This window comes from Camelus ferus, chromosome 20 (genome assembly GCF_009834535.1).
Source record: "Camelus ferus isolate YT-003-E chromosome 20, BCGSAC_Cfer_1.0, whole genome shotgun sequence".
Lineage (NCBI taxonomy): Eukaryota > Metazoa > Chordata > Mammalia > Artiodactyla > Camelidae > Camelus > Camelus ferus.
Window position 1 is genome coordinate 33,738,962 of NC_045715.1, and position 20,956 is coordinate 33,759,917.

The window sequence follows — 20,956 nt, forward strand, 5'->3', positions numbered from 1 at the left end:
AAGGGAAGGGAGCGGGCAGACCTCAACTGGACTCACAGAGACTCTGGTATGAAGCTCTCACTTCCTTCTGGCGCTGGCACTAGACTAGTAAAACTGCTGTATTAGTAAAATTAAGGATGGCTGTGTCAGAAATAGAGGTGAATTCCAGGCACAGGAGGCACAAAATGTGGATCTGAATATTCCTTCCAATTTCCACTAATTATTGCTCACGCTACTTATGGCACATTGCCCTAACTTCTCCCAGCATCCTAGGTTTCTTTATCTGGAAAACAATGCTAATCCACCTTACCTCACTGCCTACATAGGCAGAAGTAAAACAATGTATGTAACTTGCAAAACACAGGGATTAGGATCCATAAATATGCAGTAAATTATTAGCTGGTGATGTTACTATTATTAATTTGACAATAATAATATCAGAGAGGAGCTGTTATTTCCTCCAGACAATTGTGACAAAGTGAGAAAAGAAATAAATTATTTCTAAAGCCCGTGGTCAAGAGCTAAGTATAACTATGGATTTCACTCCCCAGCATTTTCTTCTCTCGCCCGGGTTGTGAAAATACGTAATGATAGATAGGGCCAGTGCGGTATGGGGACACACACGTATGGAAAATCACAGTAGAAGTGGCCAGAGAGCACGGTGTGTGTTGTATCAGGAAGACGTGGAGACCCCCCTAAGGTCGTGATAATAAAATACCAAACTATCCAGAGTCTACAAGCCCACAATATTTGGGGGTCATTTCAACGCAACTTCCACTGTATTTAAATGACTGATGTTGGTCTCTTATATCTAAATCTGATGTATGAAGGAAAATAATTGAGAAGCATATTAAAACACTGTGCTCTATTTGATTCATTTCAGCTCAGCTTCATCTCTGAGCAGAAATTCCACTTTTTCTGGGCAGGCATGACAGATCTGACGTTCCAAGTCTTCCCCTTGTCCTTCCCCATGTACGTCTTAAAAGGTATTATAACCAGTCATGAATTAGAGTTATTAGACTTCCTTCTTCTTTTTGCATAGATTAAGCACTCAATCAATTTTGACTGAATGATTAATAAAATGAATTAATGAATGGGGGAGTTCGTAGGTAGCAGAATCCATCTCTTATCCTTTTTTACATCATCCCTTATATGGAGTCTGACATTTAAAAAATTGTGAAAATACTAATTTGAATTGCATAGTGATTGACCGGCTGTTGGTTTTACATTCTGGCACTTTAACTTTTATTTGATTTCAGGCTTCCTATAATGAGGTTTCATATTTTCACCATTAGACTTGAGTTCCTCCCCCAAACATATTTGGATCTGTTATGGTCTTTCCTATTTTAGTGACGGATTCCAAGTGTATCAGGCCAGTATAATTAGAAACTCCTCCTTTTATAAACTATTACATAATTTTTAAACCAACCAGTGTTTTCTAAATCTGAATGAGGAGCTCTTCTGCAATCCTAAAAAGTGACTTTTCTTCCTTTAACTCTTTAAAACACACCACACACACACACACACACACACACACACACACACACACACATACACACCGTACTACCTGAACTATGGAGCAAGAAGTCATAACCTTAAATCGACCTAGGCCAGTTAGACTGCTGATAATATAGATACGTTTTGCTGACATACTCTCTCATGGACTATTTTAGGGAGAACTAAACTGCAGCACATTTATAATTTAGCATTATTTTCTCAGATTAGGATTGCTTGCCCCGCATGTCAGAATGGGATCGCTAACAGCATGGAGAAGAGCAATCCAACCTTCTCCCGTGGACACCACGGAGATGCCCCACTGGGGACCAACCCAACTGAGAGCTACAGCATCAGTCTGGGAAAAACTCTTTCCCCAAAAGGTTTCCAGAAATCAGGATGTGGAAAGACAGGAAACGAATTAGAAAAAAAAAAAAATCTTGGAATCATGTCAAAACACACAGCCATGGTTCTGTTTAGAGGAATGAGGGGCTCTTATTTTATAATAGAAATTCCCAAACCCACTATGCTAAATAAATTAAAATTCATTGGGGAGCAACAAAAGTAGAGGCACAAAGGCAAGATTAATATTTAAGAAGCACTGAGATGCCCTTAACAGTATGAGTGTGAGGAGAGAGGTTGAGGGAAAGAGGCAGTGAGTGCCTTCAAGGTGACAGTGTAGGTGTGTCTCTTGGACAAGGATTAGAGGCAGGTGTGTAGGCTAGAATTTTCGTTTGAACCATGAAGGTCTAGGATGCTTCTGCAGGGCTTTCAATAGCTCACAGGTGGAACAGAACAGATCTCCAACTTTCCACAGCCTCACGCTAGGTTCACATTTTCTGACCTCTCTCCAGGGAACGCTCCTTCTACCATCTTTGCTTCTTCCTGACTCGGATTCTTTTTCTTGCTCTGTCACCACTTCCTGACTCTTCAGTTTGACACCCACTGAGATGACTCCAATGTGATAACAGTGACCTAAACAGAAGACACGCTGAAGCAAAGAATTATTCCCCAAATAATGTAAAGATGAGATATTTTCTTAATTGGGCTGGGAAAAGATAAAGAAAATACACGGAATTATAATTCTAAGTTGTTGGTGGAAAAAAAATTTTCTACAATAAGATTCTAATACTACGAAATAAGCTTATCCCCGGAATGAATAGCGACTGTCTCAAGAAACAAATAGTATTTCCAAAGGCAATTCAAGAATCTGCCTAAATAAATAAAATTACAAGTCTATTCAAGGGGAAAACAATAAACAAAAAGAAAAATCTTTTCACAACTTTTAATTAGAGCAGAGTGAAACCTGGCAGCTTCACCTGGGACACTTCAGAAGAGGAGGTCAGTGCCCTAGGATGAACTCAGGCCCTGACTGACAGGTCAGAGAGTGTATCTACTTAATTAAACCCACGGAGGGTAGTCCTCTTTGGGGTTATGTGAGGGAGACTAGGAAAAGGAACAGAAGTAGACAAATGCCTTTTCTCACTCTGCTTGTGTGAAAGGCTGCTTCACAGCCACTGCATGCACGACACCCCCACTTCCCCACCCCCAGGCACATACTCCTACTGGGGTCCAGAACTGGAGAGAATCTGGCAGAAGGCATTGCTTGAGTTTGTTTCTGTTACCCTGATAATTTGCTTTTTTTTTTTTTTTTTTTTAAGCAATACTTGTAAAGCATCAGTTTTAGCTTTGGAAGCCCACAGCCCTCCCACTGAGGCAAAGTGTTCTTTTCTTGCCTAAGCATATGCCTGATTCTTGGAGAGGCTGTGAGAAGAGGCGAAAAAGGCTCCATGCTTGGGAAAATAAAGAATTATTCAATGTTGAAAGACAGAATTTAGGCTTTTGAATACCAAAAGTTAAACTCTCTATCTACAGGACACCCAAAGATGGATGCTACATGGTTACTTCCATTGATTCTGTCCATTTAATTATTTATACATGCATGCAGTTCATTTTACTGTCTACCTACTGAACTTCAAGCATGCAGTGATCTTGGCAATTAAGTGGTGAAGAGAGACAAAGCTCTCATTCAAATGGATCTTATATTTGTAGAAGGCCTGCCATTGAAAAATCGTGTTTTATATAAGCCTTAAGTTAGAATATCTTAGGTCCTGTGTATAGACATTCAATCTTTGGAGTCCCATCCTTTGGGTCCCTCTGACGTGAGAGTTAGTGCAAGTGTTTGATTACGTTCTTGATGCTGAGGCCACCAGGGCTGTCAGAGGATAAGACTAGAATAAAAAGACAGTCTTCCTCTGACCTGGTGAAACTCACCCCACAGGGGCAGGAGGGGAAAAATGGACACCGAGCAGCCACGCCCACGTGACTGTCTGATCCTTGGCTCTGTATTGTCAGATTGAATCCACTACCCTTGACTCCTAAACACACAGGGTTGCTAAGGCCGCCCTTCCAGAGTTCACATTCATGCTGAAAGCTTGGACGCCGACGTTTTCTACTCTAGGTATTTGGAGAACAAGCAGACAAATACAGTGGGAAGATAATCACAGACCCTGAACAGCGTTAAAAGAAGAACACAAATAGGTTAACAGCAGGGACAGCAAAGGCAGGGAGTTAGTTTAGGTAAACAGAATGGTCTCTCGGAAAAAGGTGACACTGAAGCTACCCAGGATGATAGCAAACCAGACACGAGAGCAGTTAGTGAGATCATTCCATTTAGAGGAAACAGCTGGTGAAAAGTACCCACAGCAGGGAAGGGTTAACTGGTCCTTGCAACAGGGTGTAGGCTAGTGTAGCAGGGAGCAGAGAACTAAAAGAAGGTGGTATGAGATACGGGCAGAAGACCTAAACAAACATACAAATGAAGACATACAAAGGGCCAACAGGCACATGAAAAAATGCTCAATATTGCTAGTTATTAGAGAAATGCAAGTCAAAACAACAATGAGGTATCACCTCACACCAGTCAGAATGGCCATCATTAAAACGTTCACAAACAGTAAATGCTGGAGAGGGTGTGGAGAAAAGAAAACCCTCCTACACTGTTAATGGGAATGTAAATTGGTACAGCCATTATGGAAAGCAGTATGGAGATTCCTTGAAAAACTAAAAACACAGCTACCATATGATCCAGCAGTCCCACTCCTGGGCATATATCTAGAGGGAACTCTAATTTGAAAAGACACATGCACCCCAATGTTCATAGCAGCACTATTTACAATAGGCAAGACATGGAAGCAACCTAAATACCCACTGACAGATGACTGGATAAAGAAGTTGTGATATATTTATACAATAGAATATTACTCAATCATAAAAAAAGATAAAACAATGCCATTTGCAGCAACATGGATGGACCTGGAGAATGTCATACTAAGTGAAGTCAGCCAGAAAGAGAAAGAAAAATACCATATGAGATCACTCATAAGTGGAATCTAAAAAAAGTGACAAAAATGAACTTACTTACAAAACAGAAACAGACTCACAGACATAGACAACAAACTTATGATTACCAGCGAGGGGGAAGGAGGTGTGGAAGGGTAAACGGGGAGTTCGGGGTTTATAGATACTAGCTACTATATATAAAATAGATAAACAACAAGGTCCTACTGTATAGCACAGGGAACTACATTTTGTAATGGCCTATAATGAAAACGAATATATGAAAATATGTAAATGAATCACTATGCTGCACACCAGAAATTAACACAACATTGTAAACTAACTATACTTCAACAAAATAAAATTTAAAAAGATGGGGAAATATTAGGCAGGGACCAGATCATGCAAAGCCTTGTACGTTGTACGTTGTGATAACATAAATCATAAGATGTTTTAAGTTTACCTGCCAGGTTCTTATTTATAGCTATTCAAATGGAGAACCATAACTGAAGTTCTAAAGGGTAAAATGAATAAAGCCAAATGCAAATTAGACTTAGAAAAAATTAAGATGTGGACTAAATATGTAAATGGCAGCCAAGCCACTGATAATTACTCTCCTGAGAACTGCCCTCATTAGGACACAGATGTGAGAAAGGTGAGTGAATCCTCGGAGGATTTTTATTAAGGGAAAAATACAGGTTCATGTTAAGGATCCAACAATTCAATTAGAAATGAGTATAACTAAATCATGTTGGTTTTCTACCAAATTTATTAATTTTTAAGGAACGTGACAGAAACTTAGATAAAATTAAATAACTGTGCTCCCAACATGAGCAGCAGTGTAAAACAGTAAACTACATTTGGCTTCAGGACATTTTCCCCTCTTCATGGAATCATCCTTAAAATGGAGTCCATAGGTGGGAGATGATATTTTCTCTGAAAACTAGCTATCAAATTTAAACGTTTTTCTGATAGACTTTTAAAACAAAGAGGGGGCTGGAGTGAAATCCAGGCATCAGCATTTGTTAGAACATAGGCATTTAAAATGTGCCTATCAACTAAAGATGGCCATGGAAAGTTTTGTGAGACAACTGGAAGGTAGTTTGATACCAAAGTTGTGGTGTCAGCACTTGGGGCTTGAATTAAGGCAGAAAGGAAGATTCTCAACTAGTGAGAAAGAGGATGTGTCGTAGTTCGGGTTCTTCATTGGAAAACAGGCATATAAGCATACACCGAATTCTATCTGTGAATCTTTATTACTCTTTGGGAGAAGAATCCTAGTTTTATGGGATCTCAGATAACACTTAAATGATCCACTCATTAGATCCATACTTGTGGACAAACCACCTTCCAGATGATTATGTAACCAACCCTTTAGCGGCACATTCTCTTCTAGTTCACTCTCCTTGTGATCTGCTAGCTGATGGTCAGGGAATGAAGATTAATTTAACATTTGCCTTAGGCAAACAATTCAGAAAGCGTATCTGCTGTTAAAGGACTAAGTGTCCCTAAACCAATTATGAAATATAAATGATTTCAGGATTATCTCAAATCGAAAACTTGTTACAGATTTGGAATCAGCACAGGATCTTCTCAACTAAAAATAATTTCTCAAAAGGAACGCTGGTTTTCTTTTTTTTTTTAATTTTATTGGATCACTGTATCTTCAAGATGCCATTGAAGCATTTATAATTAGAAAATATTTAGTTTTATCTGAGTCCCCTCGTCAGTACTCAGTAAATACATTCTTGCTGATTTTTTTTCCAGCTCTATACAAAGTTCCAAGTTATTTTGTTTTGCTTTGTTTTTTTCAGGGCATGCATGCACTAAGGCATTCCAAACTGACTGAGGTTTGTTGGGTACTATTGACTAAAGACAAGTATCAGAGAATTTGGAAGCAGCTGGATCCAGTAAAAACATCCCATTGGTTTATTTACACAAGGAGATCATATTAAAGGCAAAAATCAAAAGATAAAAGTCTCTCAAATTTCTGAAGAAAATAATATTTTCCAAACTGAAAGTCTATTAGATCCAGCTCAGTTTATAAACTTAAAGTTAATCTTTCCGCCATGGAGGAACTAATATTATATTTGCAATTATGACCCCAAAGTGAGAGTCTGCTCTTCCATGGCACTCTATTTATTTTGAAAAAAAAAAAAAGTTTTCAAATAGTTTCAGTGTGAAAATGTAAAGCAAATGCCTGCTGACAATGCTGATTCGTATTGATTTTTCTGATATTAAACTGGGTCAAGCAAAAAACAAAACGTCACTCAGATTCTGTGGAATGGAGAAAAGTTTGTTGAATCGGAATGATACCAATGTGCTAACACTGCTTTTATAACCCCTAGTATTTTTGTGGGATTTACTAAATAAAAATAAAGAAGGTCAATAATTTTTGCTTAAAATTTCAGAAGCAAAGATATTTTGTTTCAAGTCAACACATAAACCTAGTTAACTGACTTTTAACTGAATGAGAAGCTTTAATGATTTAATTTTCATTTAATTAAATGAGACGCTTTGGTCTAAATAGCCTGCTCTTAAAAAGTCACGGGACAGTTGACTGTTGACTGTTGACTGTCTACACGTTAATATTCTCTTTTGTTCTGCTTTTTACTCAACCCCCTGACCCCAGCCCCAACATAATCTCAGCCTGCCTAAATTTTGGTCATGATCAGCTGTGATTACATAATATCAAAAACAATCTAAGAGGATAAGAGGTATCCATTGTTTCCCTGTGCAATAGGAAGAGATATTTATAAGCTTCAGATCCAAAGAATTACTCAAATCAAATTCAAACGAGATGTTTGGCACAATATGAATAATAATATTTACCACTTGTTAATTATTCATTCACTTCACACCAAGGCCTTTAATTCATTAACTCTATAATCATTACAAAAACCCCACAAGGTGGCTGCTGTGACTTCTACTTCGTAAATTAGGAAAATGAGACTAATTTGTCAGCCACGGAAAAACATTTATTAGTCACCAAGACATCCAGTTTGTCATTACATGTAATTTAATGTAATTAAAATAAAAAATAAAAAATTAAATTAAAATTTAAAATTTCAGTTTTCATTTGTCTACTTGCTATATGTTTAGACCTAAGTTTTGGGGTCTACTGAAAAGGTTATATTTTTACAAAGAGTTGTATTTTTTTTTTGTTTTTTTTGTTTATGTCTATCCCTTCCCACCCTCCACACCCCTGGTAACCACAAGTCTGTATTCTCTATCTGTGAGTCTATTTCTGTCCTTTATTTACACTTTGTTTTTGTTTGTTTGTTTGTTTATGTTTTTGTTTTTGTTTTTTAGATTCCACATATGAGCGATCTCATATGGTATTTTTCTTTCTCTTTCTGGCTTACTTCACTTAGAATGACATTCTCCAGGAGCATCCATGTTGCTGCAAATGGCATTATGTTGTCGGTTTTTATGGCTGAGTAGTATTCCATTGTATAAATATACCACCTCTTCTTTATCCAGTCACCTGTTGATGGACATTTAGGCTGTTTCCATGTTTTGGCTATTGTAAATAGTGCTGCTATGAACATTGGGGTGCAGGTGTCATCCTGAAGTAGACTTCCTTCTGGATACAAGCCCAGGAGTGGGATTCCTGGGTCATATGGTAAGTCTATTCCTAGTCTTTTGAGGAATCTCCACACTGTTTTCCACAGTGGCTGCACCAAACTGCATTCCCACCAGCAGTGTAGGAGGGTTCCCCTTTCTCCACAGCCTCTCCAGCATTTGCCATTTGTGGATTTTTGAATGACGGCCATTCTGACTGGTGTGAGGTGATACCTCATTGTAGTTTTGATTTGCATTTCTCTGATAATTAGTGATATTGAGCATTTTTTCATGTGCTTTTTGATCATTTGTATATCTTCCTTGGAGAATTGCCTGTTTAGGTCTTCTGCCCATTTTTGGATTGGGTTGTTTATTTTTTTCTTATTGAGTCGTATGAGCTGCTTATATATTCTGGAGATCAAGCCTTTGTCGGTTTCACTTGCAAAAATTTTCTCCCATTCCGTAGGTTTTCTTCTTGTTTTATTTCTGGTTTCCTTTGCTGTGCAGAAGCTTGTAAGTTTCATTAGGTCCCATTTGTTTATTCTTGCTTTTATTTCTTCTAGGAGAAAAATTTTTAAATGTATGTCAGATAATGTTTTGCCTATGTTTTCCTCTAGGAGGTTTATTGTATCTTGTCTTATGTTTAAGTCTTTAATCCATTTTGAGTTGATTTTTGTATATGGTGTAAGGGAGTGTTCTAGCTTCATTGTTTTACATGCTGCTGTCCAGTTTTCCCAACACAATTTGCTGAAGAGACTGTCTTTATTCCAATGTATATTCTTGCCTCCTTTGTCAAAGATGAGTTGACCAAAAGTTTGTGGGTTCATTTCTGGGCTCTCTATTCTGTTCCATTGGTCTATATGTCTGTTTTGGTACCAATACCATGCTGTCTTGATGACTGTAGCTCTATAGTATTGTCTGAAGTCTGGGAGAGTTATTCCTCCAGCCTCTTTCTTTCTCTTCAGTAATGCTTTGGCAATTCTAGGTCTTTGATGGTTCCATATAAATTTTATTATGATTTTTTCTAGTTCTGTGAAATATGTCCTGGGTAATTGGATAGGGATTGCATTAAATCTGTAGATTGCCTTGGGCAGTGTGACCATTTTAACAATATTGATTCTTCCAATCCAAGAGCATGGAATATCTTTCCATTTTTTAAAGTCTTCTTTAATTTCCTTCATCAATGGTTTATAGTTTTCTGTGTACAATTCTTTCACCTCCTTGGTTAGATTTATTCCCAGATATTTTATTACTTTGGGTGCTATTTTAAAGGGGATTGTTTCTTTACTTTCTTCTTCTGTTGATTTATCGTTAGTGTAAAGAAATGCAACTGATTTTTGAACGTTAATTTTGTAACCTGCTACCTTGCTGAATTCTTCAATCAGCTCTAGTAGCTTTTGTGTGGACCTTTTAGGGTTTTCTATATATAGTAACATGTCATCAGCATATAATGACACTTTTACCTCTTCTTTTCCAATTTGGATCCCTTTTATTTCTTTCTCTTGCCTGACTGCTGTGGCTAGGACTTCCAGGACTATGTTGAATAGGAGTGGTGATAGTGGGCATCCTTGTCTTGTCCCAGATTTTAGTGGGAAGCTTTTGAGTTTTTCACCGTTGAGTACTATGCTGGCTGTAGGTTTGTCATATATAGCTTTTATTATGTTGAGATATGTTCCCTCTATACCCACTTTGGCGAGAGTTTTTATCATAAATGGGTGTTGAATTTTATCAAATGCTTTTTCTGCATTGATTGAGATGATCATGTGGTTTTTGTCCTTTCTCTTGTTGATGTGATGTATTACACTGATTGATTTGCGTATGTTGAACCAGCCTTGTGTCCCTGGGATGAACCCCACTTGGTCATGATGTATAATCTTTTTTATGTGTTGTTGGATTCTATTTGCTAAAATTTTGGTGAGGATTTTGGCGTCTATGTTCATCAGTGATATTGGCCTATAATTCTCTTTTTTTGTAGTGTCTTTGCCTGGTTTTGGTATCAGGGTGATGGTGGCTTCATAGAATGAGTTTGGGAGTATTCCCTCCTTTTCAATCGTCTGGAAGAGTTTGAGAAGGACTGGTATGAGTTCTTCTTTGTATGTTTGGTAGAATTCCCCGGTGAAGCCGTCCGGTCCTGGACTTTTATTTGTAGGGAGGTTTTTAATTGCTATTTCTATTTCCTTTCTAGTGATTGGATTGTTCAAGTGTTCAGAATCTTCTTGATTCAGTTTTGGTGGACAGTATGTTTCCAGAAACTTGTCCATCTCCTCTAGGTTATCCAGTTTGGTTCCATATAGTTTTTCATAATATTCTCGTATGATATTCTGTATTTCTATTTTGTTTGTTGTAATTTCTCCATTTTCCTTTCTTATTTTGCTAATTTGTGCTCTCTCTTTTTTCTTCTTTGTGAGTTTGGCCAGAGGTTTTTCGATTTTATTTACTTTTTCAAAAAACCAGCTTTTGGTTTGGTTGATTTTTTTCTATGGTCTTGTTAATCTCTATTGTATTTAATTCCTCTCTGATCTTTATTATTTCCTTCCTTCTGCTGCTTTTTGGGGCTTTTTGTTCTTCTTTTTCTAATTCATTCAGGTGGTGGGTTAAATTGTTTATTTGAGATTGTTCTTTTTTGAGGAAGGCCTGTATCGCTATAAACTTCCCTCTTAGCACTGCCTTTGCTGTGTCCCATAGGTTTTGAGTGGTTGTGCTTTCATTATCATTTGTCTCAAGGTATTTTTTAATTTCAGCTTTGATTTCCTCATTGATCCATTGTTTTTTCAATAACATATTGTTTAATCTCCATGCTTTCCTTTTTTTCTCCTTTGTTTCTCTGTTGATGATTTCCAGTTTCATGGCATTGTGGTCAGTAAAGATGCTTGAGATAATTTCTATCTTCTTAAAATTGTGGCGAAATGTAATGCATTCATTTATTATTCAGCAAAATCTATAGCAAAGACTTTCTGAATATTAGCTTGTGGAGAATTAAAAGTATTAGGGGCTTATAGAATCTTGGTTTCTTTTTTTTTTTTTTTTTTTTTTTTTTTTTTTAGTATCAGAAGGTACTTGAAAGATGTGAACAGACAAATTAAGGCTAAAAAGAAAACAGAAATGGCTACATTTTAAACTGCCTTTCCACCCTCAGTATTTAATTAGATCAATTGTATAGAGGAATGAGCAGAGGTGACATTCCTCATTGGGATTCCTTCCAGGACTCTTATAGACTTTGCATTCAGAATGTTCCCATTTTCATTGTGTTGTACTGATGATAATTTAAGTATTAGGGGAAAATCCATTTATAAATTAAACAAAATGACTTGATATCAAATTTTTTTTTCAAGTATCACAATGTTTATTGATAGATACAAGTATATAAAATCAGGGCATGAACATGACTTGATAAATTAAGTAGACTTAATTTCAATACTATAATAAGAGGGACCAATTCAAATTCTCACCGTTGTTTCACACCCACAAAAACCACTTCAAGGGCATTTACGATCTCTCAAAACTGATCAGTTTTGTGCAAGTAAACCATGTTTCTTTTAAAAAGACTTGTGCACTTGCCCAGGCTCAAGGATATTAAAATTTAGCACATAAAGCCCATTACTAGAGGTAGAAATACAGGCAATATACTATTACGGCAACAACCATCAATTACAGTTAAGAATTTTTCTGTAACAACCAAATGGATAATCAAATATTGCAACAACTCAAGTATTACTGAGCAAAGTGCATTTCTACAGTAGACAAAAAAAAGCTGCAGGAGTTTAGCAACACTAAACCCATGCTAAAAGAAATATTGAAAGGGCTATTCTAAATAGAAAAGCAGCAGGATGCTACAGAAATGAGAAACACACAACTGGAAAGGTGATAACTCATGAATTACAAATAAAGTAAACATGAAATTATAAAAGAAGACATACAAATCACTGAGAGTGGGAGAGGGAGGCAGGGAAATATAGAATATTTTTTTCTTTCTTTTTTAAATTTTTTTAACAGTAGGATGGGTTTGAGATCATGTTACTATCAGTTTAATAAAAACAGTTATAGTAATGGGTTGACAGATTTACAAAAAAGGGTAACCACAAGCCAAAAATTTACAAAGGAGTCACAAAAATTAAATAAAATCCATGATAATACAAAGGAAAATTACCAAACCACAAAAGGAAGAAGAAAGGATCAAAGAGGATATACCAATTCAACTGCAAAGATAAGTTCAAAATGGCAATAAACACACATCTATCATTAATTACTGTAAATGTTAATGGACTAAATGCTCCAGTCAAAAGACACAGAGTGGCAGACTGGATAATAAAGCAAGAACCTTCAATATGCTGCATACAAGAGACCCACTTTAGGGAGAAGGACACATATAGATTGAGAGTGAAAGGATGGAAAAGGATATTCCATGCAAATGGAAAAGCCAGAAAAGCAGGTGTTGCAGTACTGATTTCAGACAAAATAGACTTTAAAACAAAGGCCATAAAGAAAGATAAAGAAGGACATTTTATAATGATTAAAGGAGTGATACAAGAGGAGGATATTACACTCGTTAATATATATGCACCCAATATAGGAGCACCTAAGTACATACAAGAATTACTAACAGAGATAAAGGGGGATATTGATGGGAATACAATCATAGTTGGAGATTTTAACACTGCATTAACATCACTAGACAGATCTTCCAGACAAAAAATAAACAAGGCAACAGAGAAATTAAATACTACAATAGAAAAACTAGATTTGGTGGATATTTTCAGAGCATTACACCCCCCAAAAATAGGATATACATTCTTTTCAAGTGCACATGGAACATTTTCCAGGATCGATCATGTACTTGGGCACAAAGAGTTGTATTTTTTGAAATTTTTTTTTAAAAGATGACTACAGGAAAAAGTGATAAATGAATTATCAGGGGAATCCACTTACGAACGTATATTTTATCTTTTCCTTTATTTCCTTTCTCTGATGTCATCCACACACCTAGGTAATTTAGACTTGCTCGGTAGGGATAAGCATTTGTGTGTCTTAAGGCGTCTCCTTCTTTCTGATGTCTCTAATCTTCCTTACAAATCTACTCCATTGAAATCTGAGCTCTTTTCAGAAAAGAACTACATCAAATTCATGTTTATTTCCCCAATGTCTAACAACACGTCCAACACTTAGTAGATGGTCACTAAGGGTTGGTGCACTCAGCTGAGATCATTCATTATTTTAATCCTTCTCTGTGTGTCAGAGGTGGTGTCTCAGAGGGAGTTTCAACAACTAACTCCCCTCTTTCCTACCCAAGGTCTGAACAACATGAAAGATAATGTCACCATTGTTACAGATAAGGACTAGGCTGGAGGATGAACATCAGTGTGAGAGCCCAAAGGGCCGCATAACTGAATCCCAGAAATAGGCATAATTAATCCCACAGGAGAGGCAAGATTGGGCCCAAGGAGACCTCACACTCCCACTCCCCCGTCTAGGGGACAGAGATTCTAGAGAAACAGTGGATGGGAGAGAAAAGAAAGGTGGGGCTAAGCCACACCTACCCAGTTATTACTCCCGATGTGGCAAGTCAAGTAATTTCTTTTCATCTGCCCAAGGATGGAATAAGTAATGAGCTGGAAAGAAACTTGGGAGTTACACTATCAAAGCTCCCTTCACAAGTAAGCCAGAAAGAGAAAGGAAAATACCATATGATATCATTCATATGTGGAATCTAGAAAAGAAAGAAAAAAGAAAAGAAAAAAGAGGACACGAACTCATCTACAAAACAGAAACAGACTCACAAACATAGTTAACAATCTTATGGTTACCGGGGGAAGGGGTGGGAAAAGATAAATTTGGGAGTTTGAGATTTGCAAATGTTAGCCACTATATATAAAAATAGATTTTTAAAGTTTCTTCTGTGTAGCAAAGGGAACTATATTCACTATCTTGCAATAGCCTTTAATGAAAAAAGAGTATGATAACAAATCCATGTATGTGTATGCATGATTGGGACACTGTGCTGTACGCTAGAAATTGACACATTGTAACTGACTATACTTCAATTTAAAAAATAATACTTAATTTTAAAAAAGCTCCCTTGACAGAACAGAAGCACATCAGGAATGGAGAAGTATTCACAGAGAATAACATACATAGGGCTTTCATCAGTACCCCAAAATTGAGTGTTAGCTTGTAAGTTAACTGATGAATTGCAGGATCTACTTTATCTACTAAGGTCCACGGGAGGGCTCCCCAGCAGCAGAGAAAGTCGACCACAGCAAAGTAGCAATAGTTAATATAGAAAGAGCCTTGTGAAAGAGCAGGAAAGGTATCTCCCAGTTTGCATTCAAGGACGGACGGACGGACACACACACACACACACACACACACACACACACAGTACTGGTACCAAAATTGGTTGAGTGTGGGAGGTGGAGAAAAATCAAAATGATTAAGTCCTTGTCACCACCTCCCTTGGGGTGACTGTAGGAGTTCCCTGGAGAAACTGCCAAAACAGCTGAGCAAGTCTCAGCCGGCTTATGTCAGAAGTAGTTTGGCAGAATTTTGAGAGCTGATCCAGGAGCTTCCCAGCAAGGCCTAAAATCAGGACAGCATGCGCTGTGTGGACAGAAAAACTTGGGAACTGACTGCACTTTGGCACAGGGACTTGGAGTGCATCATTAGGGAAAGACACATTTTAAAGACAGCATACAGTTATTCTTGCATTTTCAGTGAGCACCTCAGTACCACACTTTGAAATCTGCGTAGGTTTTTTATTTCAGGAACTTCATCGGGCATCAAGGATTATTAAAAACTTCATCAGAAGCTTCTCCATAATAACTAGCATTGATGTATTGTGACTGTTGACCCAGTGTTGAATCTTCAAGTTACTCTTCCAAGGATCTGAACAAACTTAAAAAACAAGAAACAAAACAAAACAAACAAACAAAAACCCCCCAAAGAGTCAGCTGATATAAAAAAAAAAAAAAAAGATAAGACAGACCCTGGGATGAGAATCAGAAATTCTGGTACTGGTTACCTCATCAACCTCCTGTATAACCCTGGCCAATTTCTGCTTCTCTAAATACCACTGTAAAGAATTAAAGTAAAAAGGACTCTTAGAGATGAACCATTCACATATTCTCATTTTACAGAAGACGTCCCTGAGACCTCAGGGGAAAGTGTTTCCCCAAAGACAGATATGCTGGGGGTTAACGGCATGGCTAGAATTAGAATCCAGACTCTCACTCCTACTTTGGTTCTTTCCCGCTAAATAATATCTGTGGTTCCTTCTAGCTCTAAAATCCTGCAGATTATCATAACTTTTTTTGGCACTTTTCAGCCCTAAAATATGGCTGGAGCCTAAATTCTTCCTCCCCCTCCCACTCCCTTCATCCATGCGGAGGCAGACGCTCTGAGTGTAGGAATCCTTTACTCTGTACTGAGAAGCGCAGCTTGGTCATTCTGAGATGTACAGTCAGTTCATATGCCCCCAAGAGATGGATAATTCCTCTTATCAGAATAGTTTACAGAGATCTTGAACTGAAGTCTGTTTTCATCTACCTGCCCTCTACCTGTATGCCTCCTGTCCACATAGACCAAAAAGAGAATCGAGTGACCTCGTCTGAGAGGTCCCTGAATGGCTCTCTTTCAAAGAGAAAGGGAAGGACTCCAAGAGAGAAGTTTTTATAAATGTTTGGATTCCCAATGTCTGACCTAGTAACCCACAAATAAACGCTAGTGAATGTACAGAATACCCTTCAACGTCCTTCTATACCGTCCCTTGAATTCATTATCTGTATTTTATAATCTCTTTTCAAAGCTTGGATGAGTGGATTAACTCCAGTGTGGGTTTACCCATATTGAGAAGAACTGTCAGAATGTGCTGTGACATTCCTGCACAGGGCGTTAACCCCCAACCCTCAATGTCTAGGACTGTTTGTAACAACTGGCCACCCTGTACCCTGGAAGAGAGCAAAGCTATCCCTGAATGAAGCCTTTTATACCCCTATCGGTTCATCGCTTCCGACGCAGGTCCACTCCTAAGTACACGTGTCTTTCTCAATAACCATGGCGAAGTCCTGGGAAGATAATTCAGTTCTGGCTCTTGAAAGTACACCTGAGATATGGGTTAGGGAGGCCCTGGGCATCAGCATGCACTGTTTCACAATTCCGTTATCTTTATGTCGTTTTCTGATGCACAGTAAGAAGCAGCAGGTGCTAGACGTGCTCTGTCCCCTCCTACCTGTGCAAGACGGCCCTGCCTCTTCAAATCTTAGACATCGACTGCAGACAGGAGGCTGAGTATCCGGCGTGCCTTCCCACGTCCCCTGTGGGGTCAGGGTTCCCCTCCCCCTATTTCAGTTCAGCTCTCCTTGCTATCTGTCTAACACTTAGCAAAAGCTAACAGATTAAGCCAAGTGCAAAGATAATGAAATATAAATTAGTAGGTTTTCTAGCCTTTATCTACAGCCCTGTCAGAGTGTATTATCTGATAGTTAGAGTTCAGAGCAAGTCAGTTAAATTTTCCCTTATCAGAAACTGAGTGTGAAGTGTGGTAATGTTGCTAAGTGCAGAACAAAAATCTCTCTCTTTTGCATCCCTTGACTGCTCCAGGCAACGTTCTTGGAAACCTCTGACTAGGAAGGGAGAGAAGACCCTGAGATAGATACAGTGTGACAAGCCAGGAGGCTTTGCTTCTCTGGTAACCGTCCTATGAACGGCAGTCGCCTGTGGCTGTGACATTACCACACTTTGCTCAAATTCAGAAAGGGAAATTTAACTGACGACTGCTATGAACTGAAGCCACAGCCGGAACCAGATAATACACCCTGACAACACTGTCAGGCAAAAAAGGCTGCGTTCCCATTGATTTCATCGCATGAGAGACACGCTACCCTGAGCGGTGTGTGTCGGGGGCTATGTCGTGCATGCGGTGGGAATGTCACAGGGGATGCACACTGGTTTAGGCAGAAGCAGGCCCCCGGGAGCAGCCCCTCCGAGCAGCCGGAAACACACGGCATTTGGCCGAGTGGACGGAGGAGGTGATGCTGTGGGCGGTCATCATAACTTGGTTCTCCGTCTGCATCACTGCTACCTGCTGGGGTCATTTGAGAGAGGAAACCAGTTCAAAGAAACCAAGAGCGACACTGAACTTCCCCTTCTGTCTTTTACAGAAAGGTAGCAGATACATGATAAAACACGCCGGGAACAGGGAGTGTGGAAACTAAACGTTCAGATCATCCCAAAGTAGACTAAATGTTGCACTTCATGCAGGCTGGAGATAGAAAGCTCTCTAGATGTTTCTTACTGATCTAGCTACCTTGCACCATCACCTTTTCTGGAACAACACTGGCACATGCCCATTCAAATAAATCAAATGTTGCTATTTCACAGGACCAAATCTAAAAACTTCATACAGTAATGCGAAGACAAAAAGAAGTGGAGAGTTGCATTTTCTAATTTATATTTCAGGAAGTTATAGCGTTAATTTTTCAGAGTGACGTGTTTTTTTTTTTTAATATTGTACGTGTGTGCCCTGAATGCATCAGAAGGGCAACCAAGGAAGAGAAGCAACAGAACTTTGTCTTCACTTATCATAAACTCAAAAATGAAATTCTAATATTTCCCTGGGACTCGGGCTTAAAAAAATTATTGTATTAACACTTCCATTAAGAAAGTGTTCAATAAATCTCTAATCCAAGCTTCCTAGGCATTCTTTAATCTTATCTTTTAACTTTAAAATCTTCCAAGGGACTATTCTCAGGATCATTTCTCTCTCCCAACACTCTGAGCATAATACTTTCCACTTCTGAACTCTTTTATTTATTTGTATACAGTGAGAGCTCTGGACTTCTGTGGCTCGTATTTTTTAAAAACTCTATCCTACTGACATACAGGTGGTAATCAAAATCAAGGTGCTAGTCATCCTCATCCCTAATTGGGTTTAATTCTAAAAACAGTGGACTCTTTCAGAAAAAATGATCTGTATGGTAAGTTAATGATTCACTATTCTCATTGGGTATATGTGTATATACAGATAAAACACACCAAAAAAGCTGCTTATGACTTCCTAAAGGAAGGGTTAAATCATAATCAGAGAGGGTAAGTTCTTCAAAACCCTCAGTTTTGATGGCGTCAGTATTTACTTAATTAGAATAAAAGGCTAGTAGTGTGAGAATGGAGAGCAAATGGTGAAAGAGAAGGCTCAGATGTGTTTTAAGTCAATTCATAACTTATTCCCCCACCATTGAAGAATGATGTCAATACTGAACAGCATGGCGCCCGCCGTGGAACAGGGAGCCAGGCGCTTGGGCAGATTTGGGTTCAGGTGGCCCCTCTTCCCTGGGGCCCCACTCCAGAGCCCTCCCGCCACATTCTGCCATCCATGAAGACTCCTACCAAGTTGTTCGCTCTTTTGGTATGAAAAACTTACAAATAAGCAAATAAAGCCTACTTATGTTAATGTCAAGGTGATCACAATTACTATAAAGATTGTTAACTAAAGATTCTTATGTTAATATAAAGATCCAATCATTAATGTAAAGAATCAAGACTCACAGCATGGTGAATTACATCATTTATAACACACCCTTCACCTGAAAAGATTTCAGTTTTTTGGTACTAATTTCCATGTTCGATATTAAAGGTGCTACATGTGCTTTCTTTTCCTACCGTTGCCTGATAAGACTCCCTTATGCCCCTTTATTCTTAAATTCTGTTTTTATTTTCAATTTGGTGTGTCCTTCGTCAACATTGTAGAGCTGGATCTTTTTTGAACACATTCTCTGTGTCTTCTCTTTTGAATGTTTCCATTACCACTGTATTTGAGCTTACCTTGACAGCTTTCACCCTAGGCTTTCCTGTTGCTCTCCCTTAGTTTTCCTGCCAATGGTTATGCTGACAGACTTTTCTTTTTTGTTAGTTTGCATGGAAATTTGTTAGTCTGCATGTTACATGGTTGGTTACTAGATTTTGAGCAAACATATTAAAATGTTACCAACATCAAGGTAACATCTGTAACCTTTCTTTTCCCTCATCCCCAAGTATGCCCATAGCTGCCGCTGTCCTGGTTCAAACACTTTCCAAACACTCTGTGTGTGTGTATGTGTGCGCACGTGTGCACGCACGTGTGTGTGTACATGTACATAGTTATTTTGGATTAGTAGAGTATATCCTCCAGTAATCTTTGCTGGAAAAGTGTGCAAATGATAAAACTGAATTTATCAGTATCTCCAAATGTATTTTCTACCCTCAAAACTGAAGGCAGTTTTGGCTAGGTATGGGATTCTAGGCTCAAAATATCTTCCCTGCAGAACTTTGGAAATATTGAACCATTTACATTTAGTATCTCTTGTGTCCATTAAGAAATCTTGCTAATCTCACTCCAATTCCTTTGTAGATTATGTCATTCTTCTCTAAGGGAGTCTTGGTGACTTTTTCCCTCCAAACTTTTAGAACTGAGTGACAGAATTTCTTGTTACAAATTCTGCTTAAAGCATTGGGTCAAATGTTAATCATATTTTTGGAAGTTATTTATAGATTTGCTCAGCACTATGGGATGTGGCATTGAACAAGATAAACATAGCTCCACCCTGGTTAGGCTCACAGTTTCCTGCGAGTGACAGACATTAAGTTAACTAGCAAAATTTGCAAGTTTGTAAATAACTACATTTTTAATAAGGGCTACAAAGGAAAGCACAATATGTGGTGTAAAATGGTATCAGCAGGGCATGGCAGGGATCAGGGGATAAGCCAGAAACAGCTCCTACCCCCCCTCCCCCAAATAATATACAGTGTCACACTGGAAACATGGAAGGTAGGTGGGTAGTTAGGTAAGAGGAGGAGGCAGTGAGGAGGTCTGTATCATTTAACCTTGTCCAGTAGGAGTGAAAATAACGTTATTAAATCAGAAACTAGATAAAATCATGATATTTAAATAAAAACCACCACTTATTCAAGCCATGATTTAGACTACCCTTTTTTTATTTGCTGATATTCCACAAATGGTTTTATGTTATCGCCTTGTCTTTAGGAAGACATCAAAAAGGTTGAAAAATAGATGATCTGGTGTTTTAAAGCAACATAACTGCTAAATCATAACACAGAACAGTTGATTCCATGGACTGTGCTCTATAAAACAATTTCTCAACTTCAAAGGACATTTTTCTACTGCCTTAAGTAAGAGCCTGGGGGACATAAGTGGATTAGAGTCCATTCTCTACTTATAAGACTGGCAAATTTAAGACTATGACTCACTTCTCAATAGAAAAACACTTAAAAAAAGAAAAAGACCAATGAAGAAAGAGCAGAGAGCAAAAATCTTAGCTATTCTCCAGCCTACAAATGACGGATTAAACAAGAGAATTTTGCTAGAATTTCTTTGATTCTACAGTTTATATATTTGGGGTTAGGGAGTTAGAATCCAATCTGATATGAAGTTTACCTGTGTTCTTTCTTTCCTGTACTGTGAAAGCACATTCCTAGAAGAATAATCTCAACATTTCAGAACTAGGACAATGGGGAGTGACTTTATGGGAGTGCAGTTCCAGAATTTCCCAAGCATATCTGTATTTAAGTCAGATTTTACAGTTCCAGAGTGAGG

At 38.2% G+C, this 20,956-nt stretch overlaps 1 pseudogene; it reads left to right on the top strand.

The window, feature by feature from the left end:
* The first annotated feature begins 17,305 nt into the window (after positions 1-17,305).
* LOC102512801 overlaps positions 17,306-20,956 on the top strand; it is a 39,664-nt pseudogene continuing 36,013 nt past the window's right edge.